Genomic DNA, 20,333 nt, shown 5'->3' on the forward strand with positions numbered 1-20,333 from the left:
AAATTTTATTGACTCCAGAAGGTTTTTGTCACATGTTCAGAATATCATATTTGTTTTATTAATTTACCTTGATGGGGCACTATGCCATTTATTAGCATTTAAAGACATTCTTTATCTGACATTCTTATCATTCTTTATCCTTAAGGATACTTACCTCTCTAAATTGACAGACAGGACAGACTTCTGAGGCAACACAACGGTTTAATGATTTATAACAAAATTGAGAGAGCTTTGTTGATAACTAAGCATGCGTTTAATTACTACAATAGTAATTTCTCACTAGATATGACATCAAAACTGGAAAACATTTTATGGCAAGCCGTTTTAGCTTAAATTGTACCCAGCATTACTCATCATAATTGCATTTTTACTAGTAAGAATTCAATTTGAGAGCTCCACAATTCAATTCTTACTAGTAGCAATTACAATTAGAGAGCTCTCTTATTCAATTATTACTAGTAAAAATTACAATTAGAGAGCTCTCTTATTCAATTATTACTAGTAAGTATTATATTTACAGAGCTCTCTAATTCAATTCTTACTAGTAACAATTCCAATTAGAGAGCTCTACAAATGCATTCTTACTAGTAACAATTGAATTAGAGAGCTCTCTAATTGGAATTCTTACTAGTATGAATTGAATTAAAGAGCTCTGCAATTGCATTCTTAAAGGTAACAATTGAAATAGAGAGTTCTCTAATGGGAATTCTTACTAGTAACAATTCAATTGTAGAGCTCCGTAATTAAAAATGAATGGAAGTCAATGGAGACATATGACTAGTAAAAATTCATTTGTAGAGCTCTCTAATTGGAAATGTTACTAGTAAGAATTGAATTAGAGAGCTTTGTAATTGTAATTCTTACTAGTAATAATTGAATTAGATAGCTCTCTAATTGTAATTTTTACTAGTAATAATTGAATAAGAGAGCTCTCTAATTGTAATTGGTACTAGTAAGAATTGAATTGTAGAGCCCTCTAATTGAATTCTTACTAGTAAAAATGCAATTGCGACGAGTAACGCTGGGTACAAGCTAAAACGGCTTGCCATAACATTTACACACAACCTGACCACCAACTGCAACTTTCAGATGCCATCTGTGGGATATCAAAGGCAGCGAAGGATACATCAATGCTGCCTTCAAAAACCGATAGGTGAGACATGAATTGAAGCTAAATTTGGATTTGGATGTGCCTTGATGCCTTCCTACCTTAGAATACGTCTTCGGACGCAGTCAAAGACAGCAACTGTGAAAAGAAAACAAAAAGAACTGATTCTTTTTTCTTTTCTAATAAATAAAGAAGAGAACTGTTCCTAAACAGAATCAAATACACTTTTTAAATGCAATGTCCATAGATCTCCATCAGCAGCATTATTAGTACAGAACTGATTAAGAAACAGCACTTCTGCTCCAGCCATCTGAGAGCATTCAGTCTGTGTGAGGCGATTAAATCAAAATGAGTAACAGGTCCCATAACCACAGCCTTAGCAACACAAAAATTCATCTCCTCTTCGTCATAAACCTGTATTCAGACAGAGGGAGCAAGCGAGGCCCCCCCTTCCTCTCGAAACGTTGCCATGATGACATCAGGTCTCCATCAGAACAGAAAAGACACTTTGTCATAAAGCTGTTGAAATGCTAGAGAATAATGTCCCTTCTGCTCTGCCGCTGTTAGATTACAACACCACTGAGGAACTCAGAAAAGTAACATAAGATACTCCAGGTGAACAGAAACCTCAATGAAGCAAAGGTTTTATTGGATGTCACATTGGTATTTTTTTGTGGTTTTGTGGGAGTTTTAGAAAGCAATTTAAAAGTAACTAATACTCACAAAAATATTTAATATATACACTGCCGGTCAGGTTTGAGGATTTTTAAACGTTTTTTTTAAAGAAGTCTTCTAATGGTCACCAAGAGTTTTTGATCAAATAAATACAGAAATAATGGTACTATTGGGAAGCATTACTATTATGAAACATTTGTCCTAAAATGTAATTTATTCCTGTGATGGCAAAGCTGAATTTTCAGCATCATTACTCCAGTCTTCAGTGTCACATGATCCTTCAGAAATCATTCTGACATGATGAATTCTTATTATTGTCAATGTTTTGTGGAAACAGGATAATTTTTTTCCAGGATACTTTGATGAATAGAAAGTTCAGAAGAACAGCATTTATTTGAAATAGAACAATTAAAAAACTTTATTTTACTTTATTACTGTAAAAGTATAAAAAAAGGATTAATTTACTGACCTAAAACTTGTGTATTTTAAATATATATCTAAAATAAAAGTTATTACAAAATAAAAATGTATTACAATGTTAGCAAGTATTTTGACAATTCAAGTGTACAAATACAACTGCATAGCTAACAAAATATGTTTTATAAGAAAATGTTTAGTTTTCTAATGCAATGATATTCATATCAGTGTGGCCACTTTATGGAGTGTTTATTCATTCCTGAATAATTGATTGAAAACTGAAGCACGCAAAGTTGATTTGCACATGAAATAATATCTGAAACACATTGAGTCTGTGAAGTTTGTGTGCAGTACACATCATTAAATAGCGAGTTATTTGGAGCTCAGTTATGGCATAAACAGGCCTGTGTGTGGCCACATGCGTATGCATGAGTGTTTTTAATTCCTCTTTGCTGGCATCCTCACAGCATTCATTTCCTAAGCATTCACCTTGTTGACAAGCCTCCACTCAAACTCTAATACAGCTCACCCGCTCTCTCTGCTGTTTTTGAAACTTCCGAGCTGTCATTAAAACACACTCAAAAACCGGCTTCCTTTCACCCTTGGGACCGAGCGCTCCCGTGCAGAGGATATCCGTCTTCTCCATTTACCTGCCCTCCTCTCTCTACTCTAACACAAAACGTACAAAAACATACTCATATAAATATACATACAAGCACACACACACATATATGCCACAGGCTGATGCCAGTGTTAAGTTTCAATAGTTCCTGCAGGTGAATCATCATCACCTTTGTGTCGCCTCATATCGTGACAGAATGTGTTATGGGGAGGAAGACGCTATTGCCTATCACCTTCAATGACATCACTGTAGTCAGTTTCAGAATAATCTAAAAATATCCCTTTGTTGTCAAGCATGCTTTATTTCAGAATAATTATTTTTATATTTTAATTCATTAAATAGAAATTATTAAACATTCGGAAATGAAACGTTTGACGTAATACATTTTATTATTTTGATATAAGTAATATAATTAATTTAATAAAATATATTAAATATTAATCAAATGTGAAGAGTTCAGATGCAAAAGCCTCTAAATACAATCTGAAATTTTCTTCTAGAATGATAATTTTTATCAAGCTTGTATATTTAAGTTCAATAATTTCACTTAAATGACAATTAATAGGCAATTTAACTATAACTTCATTGCCATTTAAGTGAAATTACTGAACTTAAATATACAAGCTTGATAAAAATGATAATTTTAGAAGAAAATTTCAGATGGCACTTAGAGGCTTTTGCATCTGAACTCTTCATATATTAATATATTAAACATTCATTAGAAATGAAATTGTTCCAGATTAATCAAACAATTTATAATTACTATTAATGAATACAACATAATATATATATATATATATATATATATATATATATATATATATACACACACACACATATATATATATATATAAATAGTTTAATTGTGAATAATTTATATATAACTATTATATTATACTGTCATACATATTATACTATGTATAATGTGATCTAAAACATATGTTTCTCTTATGAGAACTACCAAGACACAAAACTGCTAGGCCACAATTCTGATTTCAAGCTTTATGGGCTCCATTGCTTTTTACATGCCTTATGTTATGACAATATCTCAGTGTGTGCAAGGTATTGTGGGGTCGCTGTGAATTCTGCTCATTTAGGGAGATTTATTCCCCAGCTTTAAATTAAAACACATGCCATTTCTTTCCCGCTGACCGACAGCCCAAAATCACACGGGATCATTTTCACATCCGCTCACAGATAGCGACGGCACCCTTCACCTGCTGCGCCCTGATAAGGGTTACAGCTCTAACTCAGAACACCCTGACAGGTACAGTTAAACAGATATGACGCCATCGGTTTCACACAATCAGATGTGAAAACCGATCATAACAAGCTGCTTTTTCGATAGCTCGCCTTGCAAACGTAAACCATATTATCCAATATGTCATTGAGAATGAGAACGACTCTGAGGGCTATGCTAGTCTAAGGTTTCTCTTTGATAGCACAGTTCAGGCTAAGTGCTCAATGGGTGTTACACATGTATTTACATGCCAAACAAAAGGACAGAGATCACAGCAAGGATGTACACGGAATTCCCACCTTTCCCAAAATAGCGCTCTGATTCAGCTGAGTATCAGATGTTGTTTATAGGTCATTCAAGAGCAGTTTTGATTGTGGTAAGGCCGTTTCTGCTTTCCTTGGCTGCAGGGTAGCACTGTCTTAAATGAACGTCCTCTTGAGATGGATCAGCTTTTGGTACTCAACAACTCACGTACATGTAAACCGTCACAAAAAGAAGCAGCGTGGGGACAGTTTTGGGGTCATATATCAAACTTTCCACACAAACTGAGTGGAAACAGTGTGTAGAAATTCCGTTAAGCATGATAATCTCCGGACAGGATATGGAACCTCTTTAGAAGCGTGAAACCACCCACACTTAGCTGCAAAATTACATGCTATTACGAAAAAGCCTGCCCTACAGCAGTCCAGACGCTTTGCTCAATGGCCTTTGGGGTCAGAGATGCAGCGATAAGGGAGACTGGCGGATGTTGTGGCTAGACGGAACTAAACCAGTTTAAAGTCCATCCGAAATCACTCTGAACCAAGCCACCATGTCACTATATCCATTCCGAGGCGGTCTTCATAATAGGCATGCTAAATGCACAGGATCTCGCCTATGACTCCAAAAACGCTCACATGTGATTCCAATAATACTGTATTCCAAGATGGGATGAGGCAAGTCAAAGTTTAAGCCTCTAAAACTAACAAAACATCAGAGGATAGGTGAATAAATCAGGTCTAGGGTGATGCTTTGCAAGTGATAAAAGGTGAATCAAAACTGCGTTTTACAATCTGGCTCCTCAGATTCTGGCTCTTCAGATTGTATCTTGATATCAGATCTTCATCCCGTCGGTCTCGTTTAGCCTGATCCCGCTTTACGACTCGCCTCTGATCTCAGCCCAATACTTTCCACAAGAATCCGCGCACCTCCCAAAGCCAGCATCCCAGAATCACATCCCAAATTCGTCTCTTTGTGGCTGACATTGAATCTCTCCCAATGAAACAAAACACAATTAGTCACATTTCTGTTCAGCAGAACGTTCAAACGTGTGTTACACAAACAGTCAATCAAAGTATCAGCTTACTGAAAGCAGTGTAATGTACTGCCGTGATTTTTATTAGAAAATGACAGGCACAATCTTTTATTTGAATTTTACGCCTAATGTTATTTTACAGGATATTTTTGTTTTATGCCTCAGATTTGTTTTGAAAGGGAAACGCCTTTAACGTCCAATAGTGTGAAAAATCCATCTATTCTGTATGGGGTTTAGCTGCTAGAGTTGGCATGCATTGATAAATAAACCGACAACAAATGCTGACAAGGCAGGACAGGGATATAAATATCAAAGGAGATCAAAAAGATAGCAATATGTTTTGTGATGCATAAATCGTTGGAGTATATGAACTGACAGCCTCTATAATTAATTCATTCCAGGCTGCAAATAAAAAGCCACCAAAGATCCCAACAAGTCACTTTCAAACATACAGGTCATAAAGAATAGCTTCTACAAAGACCATTGAACTGGATTACATTAGCTTTGTCTGATTTGTATGAGTAGTTATGATGCTCTGCAGGAACTTTTGGTTATGACAGAATATTTATGTACTAATAATGTGTAATACTACACATTCTCATGGCCAGATAAAGTCAAGATCCCTTTAAGGCAGTTCAACTCTACTTGAATGGGGAAACAGAAATCTCCAAGCTATTTGTCAAGATTATATTTCAATATGATCAGCAGTCTAAAAAATGTAGCTTAAGTTGTGTTAAAACACTGTGTTTTTTTCAGGCTGGCCCAAATAATGCATTACACATGCATTAAAGAGTTAATGAACAGGCAATTATTTTAGATATTCGTTTTTTTAACTTGACATTTAATGTTAAAAACACAATCATGATGCAATGTAAAGGCCAAATATATGATCTGATGTGTGTGTTCGTAGACAAACATATATAAATGCAAAAATGAAACTTTCACAAATATTTAAAAAAATCTTACATATTTCACATTTTTTGACAGGTATAGTGTATATACAGTTTGAGAAATGTTCTCATATTGTATCAAATCTGCACTAAAAGCAGCCAATATCTCCCAAGATGTCAAAAGAAGATCAAGAAAGAAGGAAATTTATGCATCTCAGTCAGGTTGGAATCCATCAGGTAGCTCATGGACATATACCGCAAATGAAATATTACAACCTCCGTATTCAAAGCTCTCCAGAGCAAGTCTTTGAAGTGAGTTTGAGAAGCATATAATATTAAAGACATCAGCCATGGGAGGGTTTGATTAAGTCCATCAGTCACAACTTAGACGCCCAAGTGGCGGGTCGTGCTCCACAGAGTACACACAGTAAATAAAATACAATTCCCCCCTACCAGGATTTAAGACCTCATTTATCCAGTCTCTTCTGAAATGATTCCTGACGCTGTGCAGAAAAAAGGACCGGTTTGGATTTAGCACATGTTCCGTGCCAGCGGGGTTCCCGAATCTAGAGGGATGGCAATGTGAGGCAGATCTCTAAGGCCGCGTCTTAACGCAGACCAGGCCATGGCCGACTAGACCAAACCATTTATTGCCCTATCTGTCTATTTAATTTCATGCGGCTCCTGGAAAATAGGAGACAAAAAGGCAGGTGTGGAGGCGAAGAACGGCAGCTTCTTTCACACAGAAGGAAAAGACAGACAGCCTTCTGAATTCAGTTAGATGGGGTGCCCATTGTTCAATCTAAAGTGGAAAGGTGGAAGCACTTTGTGGTGACCCAGTCACAACTCACAGTTTCTGATGGGGCTCAGTTCACTGAGAGACCACCTGGGATGTAGTAAATAATTATTCAACTCACACTCCACAGACAGATGTGAGCTACTGTTCGGGTGAATGTGTAACCTGACTGTCTCTTTAGACATTTACCATGTTTCTTAATATGGAGAGATGAAAGCGGCTCCTGCCCCCAATGCCCTCAGCCGTGACATCATCGTAAATGCGACACAAGCAAACGCGCAACACAGGAGCAATGAAGCATATCGATGGAATAGTGTTCTTGATTCTCAGCATGTTTTTCACTGTAAAATGAAGAAGTTTGTTTGTCCGGGTTTCGTGTCTCGTGTCGCAAATTCAATGACGCTGGTAGTGACGATTCTCCCTGACCACATCCATCCATCCATCCATCCAACCAACCAACCAACCAACCATCCATCCAACCAACCAACCATCCATCCAACCAACCAACCAACCAACCAACCAACCATCCATCCAACCAACCAACCATCCAACCATCCAACCATCCAACCAACCAACCAACCAAAAATACAACAAAATTCAGTTAATCTTCATTAAGCATTCATTATGTACAAACAATTACAACAAAAAACATTTATTTTTCTTAAAACTTATAGGGTCTTACCATACATCCGGTGCAATGCAGCGCCAGGCGCGACTTAAGTGTTTTTTTTTTTTTGTTAAGTTGCTAGTTACAGGACTAAATGTTGCTAGTTACAGTTACAGCTACAGGCAGCTAGCGGATAGTGAGGAGATATTTGCTGTATGTGACAAAAAATATTTCGGCCTAAAAAACGCGTGACATCTCTTAGAACACCTTTAAGAGAATAGGGACAAACCTTTTAGACCATGCGCCGGATGCGCCGACCATTTTTCCATCGTTAAACTGGCAAAAGTGGATTCTGACATGACTAAGTGCACTTGTCTTTCCCAATTGTCTTTCAGTTATAAATAGTAACTATTTAACTATTAAACATTCTTAAAACAAAACCAAATGACACATATGTACACACATGGCAAAGGATTAATTAAATATTTGTTCTCTGAAAATATATGTCTTAATACAAGTACATGTATCATGTTTTAGCAAGAAAGACTTTTACTGGAAAACAACAAAAACATTACAAAAATGATTCTTACTTTTTTTAAGAAAGTCTAAAAGTTTAAACAAAGCAGTATATATATATATTTTACTGTGACCATGTTTAATCAAACACAACAATTTGAGCCATATTCAAGTGATATCCCAGTATATTCCAGGCCATAGTGAAGGGTTCTCAGACTGAGGTGACGAGAGTTAAAAAGCCAGAAACCAGAGATCAGGAGCTCTGATTGTGTAAACAACAGCAGGGATAAATCTACACAGCATGAAAGCCTTTCACAACCTTTACCTTTGACCCTTTAACCTATATCTGTATGAAACATGAGCTACTTACAGTGTCTGCATTGCATTTCCTCTGCACACACACATCTGTGACAGTTTAAGAAAAGGTGGATAGACTAAAATGACTGATGGAAATCAAGCCCACCAAATGACCTTCTGTACATATATACACATGTACGTACATACACTTTATGTTGAGCTGAAGGCTTTAATCATATTTCTGGCTCTTCCTCTGTATTTGCTGTAGTTAATCAGACTGTTGTGAGTGAGTCAACAAACAATTTGGTCTAACTACTCAAATTCTTTCTGACAGCTTTCAGGAATCTGTTTATGGAAAAGATGAGTGATAGATTGAAGAAGACTTGACTTGTCAGTTACAGACAGCGGTAATGGTTTTAGACAAGACCGTTTGCTGAAAGAATTTGTATTCGGTCCAGCTGCAGCTCAAGCTTTTTTGGGCCAAAAAATTCTCATTTAGAATGTTCTGGTTGGACGTGCTTGTGATTAAACCAGCATAATATAATTAAGCTCTGTTACAAAAACCTGGGAAACTGCCTCTACATAGTCAGCTGTCTTCTAAGGCTGTATCCTTCATATCTTTTTTAAATATGAATACACATTTTTTGGGTTACACTTTATTTTAAGGTGATGTGTTTACATTGTACTTACTCAAATAAGTACTGAGGGTTTAGACTAGAGGAACTCTGATAGCACGTGGAAATAGTGTGATTGCTTGTAGATTGCAAGTAAAGGACCTATCAGCCTCACATATATGTGTGTGTGTGTTAAGTAATATACTAATATATTCATTTTTAATAAATTAATGTATTTTTTAGTAACATTATTTTCAATGCATAGCTATGTATTTGTAAATATGTAGTAGATACTGTATATACTGTAGTATACAGTTGCAAAACTGGTGAAAACCTTGGTGAAAAACACAGCTAATGGTAATATAGTCCAAAGGATGGTGCATTTGGGAGCCTTTGAAAGTGGATCTCTCATATCACTTTTCCCTTAAGTCTGGAATAGCTCTATTACACCATTAAGCGTACTGTTATTACCACTTTTACAGAGAAACATGACATACTATGTGTACGTCCATACCTTTCCATGAAGCTAGAGATGACAGCCTCATTTTCAGGGGTGATTATTTTTGTCATTACCAACAAAAATGGCAGCACTGGCTACTTTCATCAGCAAAAATGCTGCAAATCCCTTATAATGAAGGCATCGTGTTTACCCGTAACATTTTAGCTAATTGTTTTTAATGCTGTGCCCTAATATCGAATGTCACTGCAAAAGAAGCCATTTCAAAGTCAGGTAGCATAGCGAGAGGCTTCAGTCCTCACATGATAATTATCTTCAAAAGCACAAGCTATCCAAATTCATATCTTGACTTTGGATTAAAAGGTCATGTCCACTGCAAGGTATGTGTAATAAGCACAAATAAGAACAGATAGACGGGCTGAATATTAGTCTGCTGGCATTGTTTTGAGACACTGAGAAAAGATTTTTCTTTCTAACACAGCGGTAAAACTAGCAAGTACTATTGTAGTTTTTAATGGAGGAAACTACTGAATTATTTCAATGTATTTATTTTCTAAATACAATTTATTTTATATTAATATATACAGCAAGCCCAGTAAATATATTATTTGAAAAATGTAATATTTTTTATTAAAAATATAAAACAATAAAAACAATATATAGCATATTTCATATGCCGTACCATGCTAACCAGCCAAACCTTGACCCTTGGTAACAACAGGCAATATAAAGAGATTCTAAACTAATCAAATTCAAGATTTTACCTATTTTCTTCTTTCCAGGACCAAAAAGAAAGCAGGACTGAAAAGATTTTCAAGATCAAAAAAGTTTTAGGCCCCATGGATCCAAGAAGCGCAAACCAACCTTGATGGCACCAAGGCCATGTAGCTTGTTTTTCTTTTTATATTGACGCAGCAATGCACCACAGCTGCAAACATTCACAGACCAAAGACATGTTTATGTCTATAATGAGTGAGACAAAGAAGAGAGAGAGAAGAAAGTAGCCGACAGAAACTAGTGATGAAAAAAAATCAAGTATCTCACTAATGCATTGATGGATTTCATAAGAGCTTGAATAACTATAATTTGCTGAGCCGAGTCTGAGCAGGGACTTGGGCAGAGAAAAAAGGCTGGACAGGAAGTGAGGAATGGGCTTCGCTTGCCAGGCCAGCCACAGTCCTGGATCCCTCAGCAGGGGTTCTGAAGAGAAGATCTGCCTTGGCATGCTCTTCATCTCCCAAGTGAAAAAATAACGCCATGTGGTCCTCAAAAGAATGCATTCACATCACTCACTCTGACCACATGGAAATTAGACCATAAACACAGAACGTCTATGACACAGATAACACGAGCCATTGCACAGAAGTCTGTGTCCTTATGCCAAGAACGCAAACTTGGCAAAAAACATTAACAATCCCGCTAGGTTGGATCGTCCATATGTCTCAACATAAATCATATATTATGTGTCCCTCTGATGATGGAAATGAAGGCTCATATTTAATAATAGCTGTTAATGCACACATGGGAAAACACAATCAAAAACAATAAGAGTTTGGAGAAATGAAGCACATCGACATCCAAAACTGCTAGTGAGCCAATGCACCGGGTGAATCTGATGGCTCCTTTGGGAACAAAGTGAGAGGAGGAGGAAATGGCTTGGCATGTTATTGAAATCTGAAAAGATGAAAATAAATGAATGTGGTGGTCTCCTACATTAAGTTTGTTAAAAGCAAGTCAGCAAATACATTCCTCCACAAGGCATGACTCCCGATAATCCAAATGGCTTTAGCGAAATGCATACTCTTTTGCACCAGAGCTTAATGGGTAGATTCTCAAAAAACAAAAACAAAAGTGTGCATTTGATGCCTGATAGTTAGAAACCTAAGCCCTAGTCAAAAAAGATATACTTTTTTTTAATAAAAAAGAAATAAAATGGTTGTAAATGAGCAAAATGCTGTAAAAATATATAATATAATAAAATGTTTTAGGTTACAGACATCTAAGCTCAGCTATTTTTCATTAAAAAAAAAATTAAAAAAAAAATTAGGAACTGCCCGATGAAGGTATCAAAGTAAAACGTTGTAGTAAAACAAATTTATTAAAAGAAAAAAAATCAGGTTAAAGCCTATCTAAGGTGACATATCTATAAATGGCTGGCTTAACTTGATTTCCCAGACACACAAAACCAACTTTTGGGTTTGGCAAGGAGAGAGCGGTCTAATGTTTTAGAAATATATGTATATAAATTGGTATTTTCAAGCTGAAACTGTCAAGACAAACCCATCAAATAAATTTTAAATGGTTTGGCTCTAAGTTTCAAAGCTCTAGTCACAGGAGGTTAGAAAAGCCAAACCCAATGTTTCCATGGTGTTACTCTACAGATAGTGAAGCATTTCAGCAGACTGGAAGGAATTCCACTCAGTGTGTGTGTGTGTGTGTGTAGACAGAAGGAGTCAGAGAACGAGACCACCACGGAAACCCCCCTGAAGCACACACACTGTACAGCAATATCAGGTGAGAGCTATAAGTTTATGAGTGTCAGGCCAACCCAGATAACCCTTGGTGTGCCTGGTGCCAAAGCCTCATTTACCCCCTCTGACCTGAAACATAATATCAAGTACATCTTTCTTCTCCAACACTCCCTTCTTCTAAGGTTCATCTGTTCTCACCTCCATTCGTCATTTCCACACGTTATCCCGGTTTTTCCTGTCCTCCATCATTCAAAGTGTCCATCTTTTAACCCGTCAACAGAGCTGCAGATGTATAGGGATCTTAGACTCTGTCTGCCAAAAGGATCAGTTTCCAACACAACCGAACCTTTATGATGCTTCCAATGAATTAGGGAGGCCTTCGCTTCATTTTGGAAAGTAACAGTGTCTGTGAGTCAGAGAAGAAAGAAAAATAGCGATTAATTAATTCAACGTCTAATTCACTCCTCTAATGGATCATCATATCAAGAAGGTTATGTGGAAACTGTGTAGACAGCATTCACAATGATCATAATCTGGGAACATCAGATATGTTCAACAATAACTCAGACAGGAATTATTATTTTTACAGGATGGATGTCACATTTAAAAAGTGGTTCAGTGTAGAGAAGACATTTAATTGATTTTTTTTTTTTTTTAAATCACTCACCTGCACAATGTAGCACAACTCACTGCCAGAAATTAACTTTTTATGCAAAATAAGAGAATATTGTAATCTTATGAAAACAAACTTGTCATATATTTGTCAAACAGTTCAGTTAAATGAATTTAAAACAAAAATATAGAATCAGAAACAACTTAAAACAAGCTACACATTGTACGGCACACACTTCTGAGACAGCAAATACATAAATCTGACCACTACAGGTCACTAAAAGTTATTTTATGTTAGAAGTCATTCAAATGACAAAACTAGTACAACAATATAAGAAATTATGTAGGTTGCACAACGGTCAATTATACAGTTAGAGTCAAATATTTGACCACAGAATGTGATTGACAAATTTTATTATATTTATAATATTAAATATATTATTATTAATATTATATAATACGGATTGTTATTAATAATAATACAACATTGTCTAAGTTATGGATTATTACATGACTTAAGTTATCCATTTAAATATTCAAAATAATTTATAATCCTTATCTGAACAATTACAGCATGGAAGATATAAAATAAAAAAAATACTTTATATAAGCTGCATGATAAAAACCAGTGTTAGTGAACGTTACTTCTAATGAGTTACAATATTGCGTTACTCCAAAAAAGTAACTAATTGCGTTACTTAGGTACTTTTTATAGAAACTATTACTTTTTCTCACCTGGGCTGAACTTGTTTGTTTGTTTGTTTTAAATAACAAAAGTTCAGTTTTTTGACATTTCACAAGTTCAACACCCTTACTTTAGCAATAAAAACAATAAAATGAAAAACAAATGTGATGTTTAAAGTCCTTTTTGATGATTAGTATGCTTGAATTGGATCATCGAAAGTCAACAGCAAAGACATTGGTTAATAAAGTGAGATTAAATACATACATTTATATTCAACATTTTAATTATTGCAGGTTTGCCTAATAGTTTTACAGAACTGAATCTGTCAGTCAGTAAGTGGGAAAATAAAGTAACTTGCGTTACAAATTTGAAAAGGTAACAGATATTCTGTTGTAAATTTAAAAGTAACTATTACTTTTCTCGTTACTTGAAAAAAGTAATCTGATTACATAACTCAGGTTACTTGTAATGTGTTACACCCAATACTGGTCAATACCGATATCTGATAGCTGTCGGCAGAAACACTAAACCCTAGACCAGTGCTTAATTTGAGCCGGTGTTGTGCCGAATTCTGATGAAAGGAGTAATAATTTGGCAGGCACTTGAAATTCGGCACAACACCAGATCCTGATCCGGAAAATGTCAGATTTTGGATTTTTGTGTTCCGGTATTTGTTTTTAACAATCCAGTATTAAGAAGCGCATTAGACAGAGCAAGTATGCAGATGTATTTGGAGATTATGTTTTGCTATTGGCCTTCACTTCACATATTTTGACCAATTGGCTTTCTTGCGCTCAAAATCATTCTCATTGTTTGGTGCTTACTGCGTACTGTTGTGCGAGCAGTGAAAAGCGGGAAGTTTGGAGAGAGTGTATATACCGGAGGAAAATCATACTTTGAAAGTGCATGTAAATGTACTGAAGTCATGGAACTTGCAGACCAGTGTATCAGGCCAATCCTTAATTCAGAGATTGTCCTTCAGCTTGTTGGCATGAAGCGTTAGGTGTTACTAACCGCCCTCGCTAAGTGATGCTGGATTTGTTCAGGCTAGCGGCCGAGCTGCACAGTCATTCTGTATTACACAAAAGCATTCTGACCTATAACAGCCCCCGATGGCTAGAGGAGAAAGGAGAAAAGCACTGAAATAAGAAGAGAATAGGAGAAAGGAGATGACAGATGGAGCACTAGTCACAAATAATGCAGGAAACAGACAAAGAAACATCCACACATGGTCTAAGATAACATATACATCCAAATTTCAAACACAAAGGCATATGCTGCAAATATGATCCGCCTTTGCCGTTATGAGAGGGATGATTTTGTTACCCATTGTTAAACAAAGGTTAGTCTTTTGTAACTTAGGGAGTTTTCCATGTTGCCCACTCTTACGTCTGGTGTCAGTTACGTCATCGGCACCTGCTTAAAGGTAATTATAGAAAACCACATAGTGTAAAAGTGTTAATTTAACACAAAATGTGAACTTGAGCTTGTCAGGGTGTAATTCGAGTTGACGTCAGTCTCAGGCCATTGTGTCCAAAGCGCTCGTTTCCAGCAGAGGTCGCGGAGCAGCGGTCATGGTCACCTGACTGTTATTCTTTCTGGAGCTTACGTGCCCCAAATCGGTCCAATTTAAATACTGATATTGATCCAGTAATATCCGTTCCACTCAAATGCATTTCAAGAGGCCAAACATGAGACCGCAGAGAGACAGAGAGAACAAGTAAAGTTCAGTCTCATTAAGGCTTTTGAATAAAAACATGATGTGTTTTTTAAGCAATGAGGCTTAACTGCGTAACACATCCAGAATGCCAAGAGCTTTCGAGAAGTGATTTGTTCTTTTGGGAGCCGTAACGGCGGTGACAGCTGATTGGATGGAGTCTTCAATAAGACTAGGAGACTTTGAGGCACTTAGATGCAAACTAGTCAAATATATTAATAGATTGCAGCATGCAGATGTGGAGGCATAAAATTAGCAGATGCATCATAAGAAAATGTATTGTTTCAAAAATCAAGCATCTACTGCCAACATAATTTTTCATGTCCAACATGTCTGACTTCGTGTTCTTGGCTATTTGGCTTGGCTAATGACACAGGGATAACCAACATAACGAGCCACACTGTAAAACAAGCAATTTAAAGTGTTAGTTCACCCAAAAAGGAAAATTCTGTCATTAATTACTGACCCTCATGTTCCAAATCAATAAGACTTTAGTTCATCTTGGCACACAAATGAAGGTCTAGCTTTCTGTCCCTCCATTGACAGCCACGCAACTACCATTTTGATGCTTCAAAAAGTTCATAAAGAGATCGTAAAACGAATCCAAATGAATTGAGTGGTTTAGTCCAAATTTTCTGAAGAGACTCGATCGCCTTATATGATGAACAGATTTAGATTTAGCCTTTTATTCACACATAAACATCCATCAGCTCACACATCAGTTGTGGTAAACGGAAGCTCAAGCATGTTCGTTTGACGTGTGAGAACCAATGAGGTTAATTCTCATGTTACACAGCACGTTTGAGCTTCAGCAAGAACCAATGAGGTTAATTCTCATGTTACACAGCACGTTTGAGCTTCAGCAAGAACCAATGAGGTTAATTCTCATGTTACACAGCACGTTTGAGCTTCAGCAAGAACCAATGAGGTTAATTCTCATGTTACACAGCACGTTTGAGCTTCAGCAAGAGGTTTCTTCGTGTGCGTGAAGCAGGTTTGATTGAGCTTCTGTTTATGTTCGCTGATCAATGTTTATATGTGAATAAAACCCTAAATTAAAACTGTTCATCATATAAAGCGATTGTGGATTCGAACTCAACCGCTCGATTCTTATTGATTAGTTTTACAAACTTTTTGAAGCGTCTAAGTGTTACAGTAGCTGCGTAGCTGTCTATGGAAGGACAGAAATCTCTCCGATTTCATCAAAAACAATCTTAATTTGTGTTACGAAGATGAACAAAACGATATGAAGGGTGAGTAATTAATTACAGAATTTTCATTTTTGGGTGAACAATCCTTTTAAGTCACAGATATTGAAATAGCTTTTTTTTTATTTACATCAAAACCAATATTCATCCAACTTTTGTCCCAATTATCCTAACAGAGCTGTCATTAATTTTCAGCTTCCATTGCAACATGAAAAATTAAATCCAAAATTCAGCTGTGATTCGACAGCTATGATAACAAAATAAAATAGAATTTTGAGTGTTAATTACAGCTGAATTTTTGATTTACGTACCAAAACGAGACAACATACGAGACGAGAGAGCGCGGTGTAAACCACCTTGTTGAACTGCATTAGCATGAAAAATTATGCAATACAACTTTCCGTCAAAAAGTAAAAGAAAAATTCTATTCTATAAATATTTAATAATAAAAATTAAATATACGCCTACTTTGTTAATATTAAATAAATATACTATATTTTTTTTAGACTTTACATCAAGTGTCATAAAACTATATAAAAGATTACAATGATTAGACATTTCTGTTGCCTTGAATTTGGCTGAGACACTATGCAGTTAGCGAATGAGCGAATTCAAACTGGCTAAACAAAGTATCATTACTACTGACAATTATTAACGGTTGTTGAAAGAACACAAAAAACTTATAGCACCCTGCTACACTGAATTTGAAACTTCTCAACAATTCCCTTTTCACACCACACTCCCATCATGTAGAGGTGTTATGGGGAGTCTGTTGTAGAGGGTTATTGTTCAGTTGTAATCCAAATATAGGTTTTAACAGTATCGTGCACAGGCTGAGCATGCAGTGTGTCTCTGAGGCCATTGGGTGCTGGACGCTTTTGTGAGGTGCTGTTGATGAGGAACAGAAAAGCAGACGCACACACTGACTGGACTGATTTCACTGCAACACACGTATGAGCTGAATTAACATACAGCGGATCAAGAAACGCATTCAACAAGAAAGAGCTGCACTGCGTTAACATGGCAGTCTCTAGGTCTTTTCACACCAAATTTGTTGCAACCAAACAACATGGAGGTATAAAATTCACACTGTCAGATAGCAAGTTTTGTCTTTTTCTGAAAGTTCAGATGGCAAAAGAAGTTAAAGGGTTAATTCACCCAAAAGTGACGAGAATACTTTTTATGTGCAAAAAACAACAGAAATAACGACTTTATTCAACAATTTCTTCTCTTCCGTGTGAGTCTCTGACGCTTTCACATGAGGAACACGATGCTTGCGTGTGGTGCTGAGGCAGGAGCCGGCCAATACTGAGCCTGCGTTCTGACGTAGATCCTTGAGGCGTTGCACTGTGTTTACAACGTGAACAACGTCAGAGACTGACACGGAAGAGAAGAAATTGTTGAATTAAGTCGTTATTTTTGGGGGGTTTTGCGCACAAAAAGTAATTCTCGTCACTTCATAACATTAAGGTTGTAGTCACATGGACTATTTTAACGATGTCTTTACTACCTTTATGGGCCTTGAAAGTGGTAATACCATTGCAGACTATGGGGGGATCAGAAAGCTCCCGGATTTCATCAAAAATATCTTCATTTGTGTTCTGAAGATGAACCCATCTTAAGGGTTTGGAATGACATGAGGGTGAGTAATTAATTAATGACAGCATTTTCATTTTTGGGTGAACTAACCCTTTAAGCTAAACAACAAAAATGAGCTTCATAATGTCTTTTGCAATGGTTTGTTTTATATAGAGTATAGTTTTTGCATGTTGCACTGTTTTGTATTCTGATTTTGTGTGAAAAGGATTTTATTTGATCAAAATCTCAGAATGTATGCAAAAAAAATATATATATTGAATCTCAAGCATGACTGTGCCCATTTTTCAAAAAGAGATGAACATAGCCTCAAACAGGAGTCGAACCAGACTCTGTCAGTTTCAGCTGTGCCAAATCAGTGACACTCTTATGACGGCATGAAAAGTTCAAGAAGTTTTCTAATGCGGTCTCCCTATCCCATAAAAATACATCAGACACATTCACACATTCCAGCAATTCTGTTGCCGTGGCGGTGCCGTCACCTGCTTCTCTGCTGCCTCTAAGATGGGGTGACGTGATTTTCCAGCGAAGCCAACTGCTAGATCTGCCTTCAATCCCAGAATTCCTCACACCTGCAGTGGATTAGCTATCCAGAAGGACAGGGACGAGTCTGAAAGAGTCTTCACTCCACAGCTCCTCTGTCTTGGGAGACAGAACACTGTTTATCTGTGGTCGTGTTCACATTAGGCGTCTCCTGCAGAGCCATTTATTAAAGTAGCAGCACTCTGTGAGAACAACAGCACCAAATGATTATATCTGCCACAGAATCACACATAATAGATTATTTATAGGGCTTAAACAGAATTAAAAAGAATGTAAAAAATTTAATCAATTGACAGACCCTATAAATTCTATAATAAGTAATTGTGTTAAAATATACTACATACAAATATATGAAATAAATATATATATACAAATTACTACATATAATTATACATATACATTACATTCATTTAGCAGACACTTATCCAAAGCGACTTACAAATGAGAATAGAAGCAGTTAAACTAACAATAGGACAACAATATGCAAGTGCTATGACCCTTCCCAGTTTAATATAATGCAGTACATGTTCTTTTTACATATACAGTATATAAATAGATATAGAATAGACGAGAAAATTAATGGATCAAGTGTTAGCGATAAAGGTGCGTCTTCAGCCATTTCTTGAAAATGGCTACGGACTCAGCATCTCGAGTTGAGTTGGGCAGATCATTCCACCAGCAGAGAACAGTCAAGGTAAAGGTCTGAGAAAGAGATTTTGTGCCTCTTTGAGATGGCACCACAAGACGACGTTCGCTTGCAGAGCGCAAGTTTCTGGATGGCACGCAAGTCTAAAGTAATGAGTTTAGGTGAAAGGGAGCAGAGCCAGTGGTTGTTCTGTAGGCAAACATACACATACAGTATATACATATACTATATGTATACTATACATATACATAGTGGAGATGAGTGGTACCCGGTGGGGTCTTCTGCTGTTGTACCCCATCCGCCTCAAGGCTGTGCGTGTTGTGGCTTCACAAATGCTTTGCTGCATACCTCTGTTGTAAGGAGTGGTTATTTCAGTCAAAGTTGCTCTTCTATCAGCTTGAATCAGTCGGCCCATTCTCCTCTGACCTCTAGCATCAACAAGGCATTTTCGCCCACAGGACTGCCGCATACTGGATGTTTTTCCCTTTTCACACCATTCTTTGTAAACCCTAGAAATGGTTGTGCGTGAAAATCCCAGTAACTGAGCAGATTGTGAAATACTCAGACCCGTCTCAGCCCGTCTGGCACCAACAACCATGCCACACTCAAAACTGCTTAAATCACCTTTCTTTCCCATTCTGACATTCAGTTTGGAGTTCAGGAGATTGTCTTGACCAGGACCACACCACTAAATGCATTGAAGCAACTGCCATGTGATTGGTTGATTAGATAATTGCATTAATGAGAAATTGAACAGGTGTTCCTAATAATCCTTTAGGTGAGTGTATATATATATATATATATATATATATATATATATATATAATTGTTTTGTTTTTTTCAGTCATGACAACTCTCAGGAGTGAATATTTTTTAACCAGCATTTACTGGCACTTGGCATAGAATATACAACTGCTTGATATTTCCGGACAAGATCTGCTACGTTGCTACTGCTGAACAAATACAATAATTTGTTCAGCTTAGTTAAAATAACATAAATAAAGGACATGCTGCTGCAAGAAAATATATAAGAATCTCCTGTAGCAGATCTCTACAGGTGGCGCTGGGGAGGAGGAGGGGTAAACAGAAATTTTCATTATCGCGCAGAAGGGCAACCACAGGCTAGGGTACAAAATATATGATTACATGGATTAGGAAGTACGTCTGATCGGTTAATGCCATAGCGTTAGAAGAACCAATCTGTGCCAAGTACACTCTATGATTGAACAACTTGTAGAACCAACTTTAGCATCAATAAGTTATCATTTTCTATATGACGTTATCAGTCTCTCACATTGTTGTTAATGGATTTAGCAACATTG

The sequence above is a fragment of the Scardinius erythrophthalmus genome, assembly GCF_964197995.2.
Source record: "Scardinius erythrophthalmus genome assembly, chromosome: 23".
NCBI classification, from domain to species: domain Eukaryota; kingdom Metazoa; phylum Chordata; class Actinopteri; order Cypriniformes; family Leuciscidae; genus Scardinius; species Scardinius erythrophthalmus.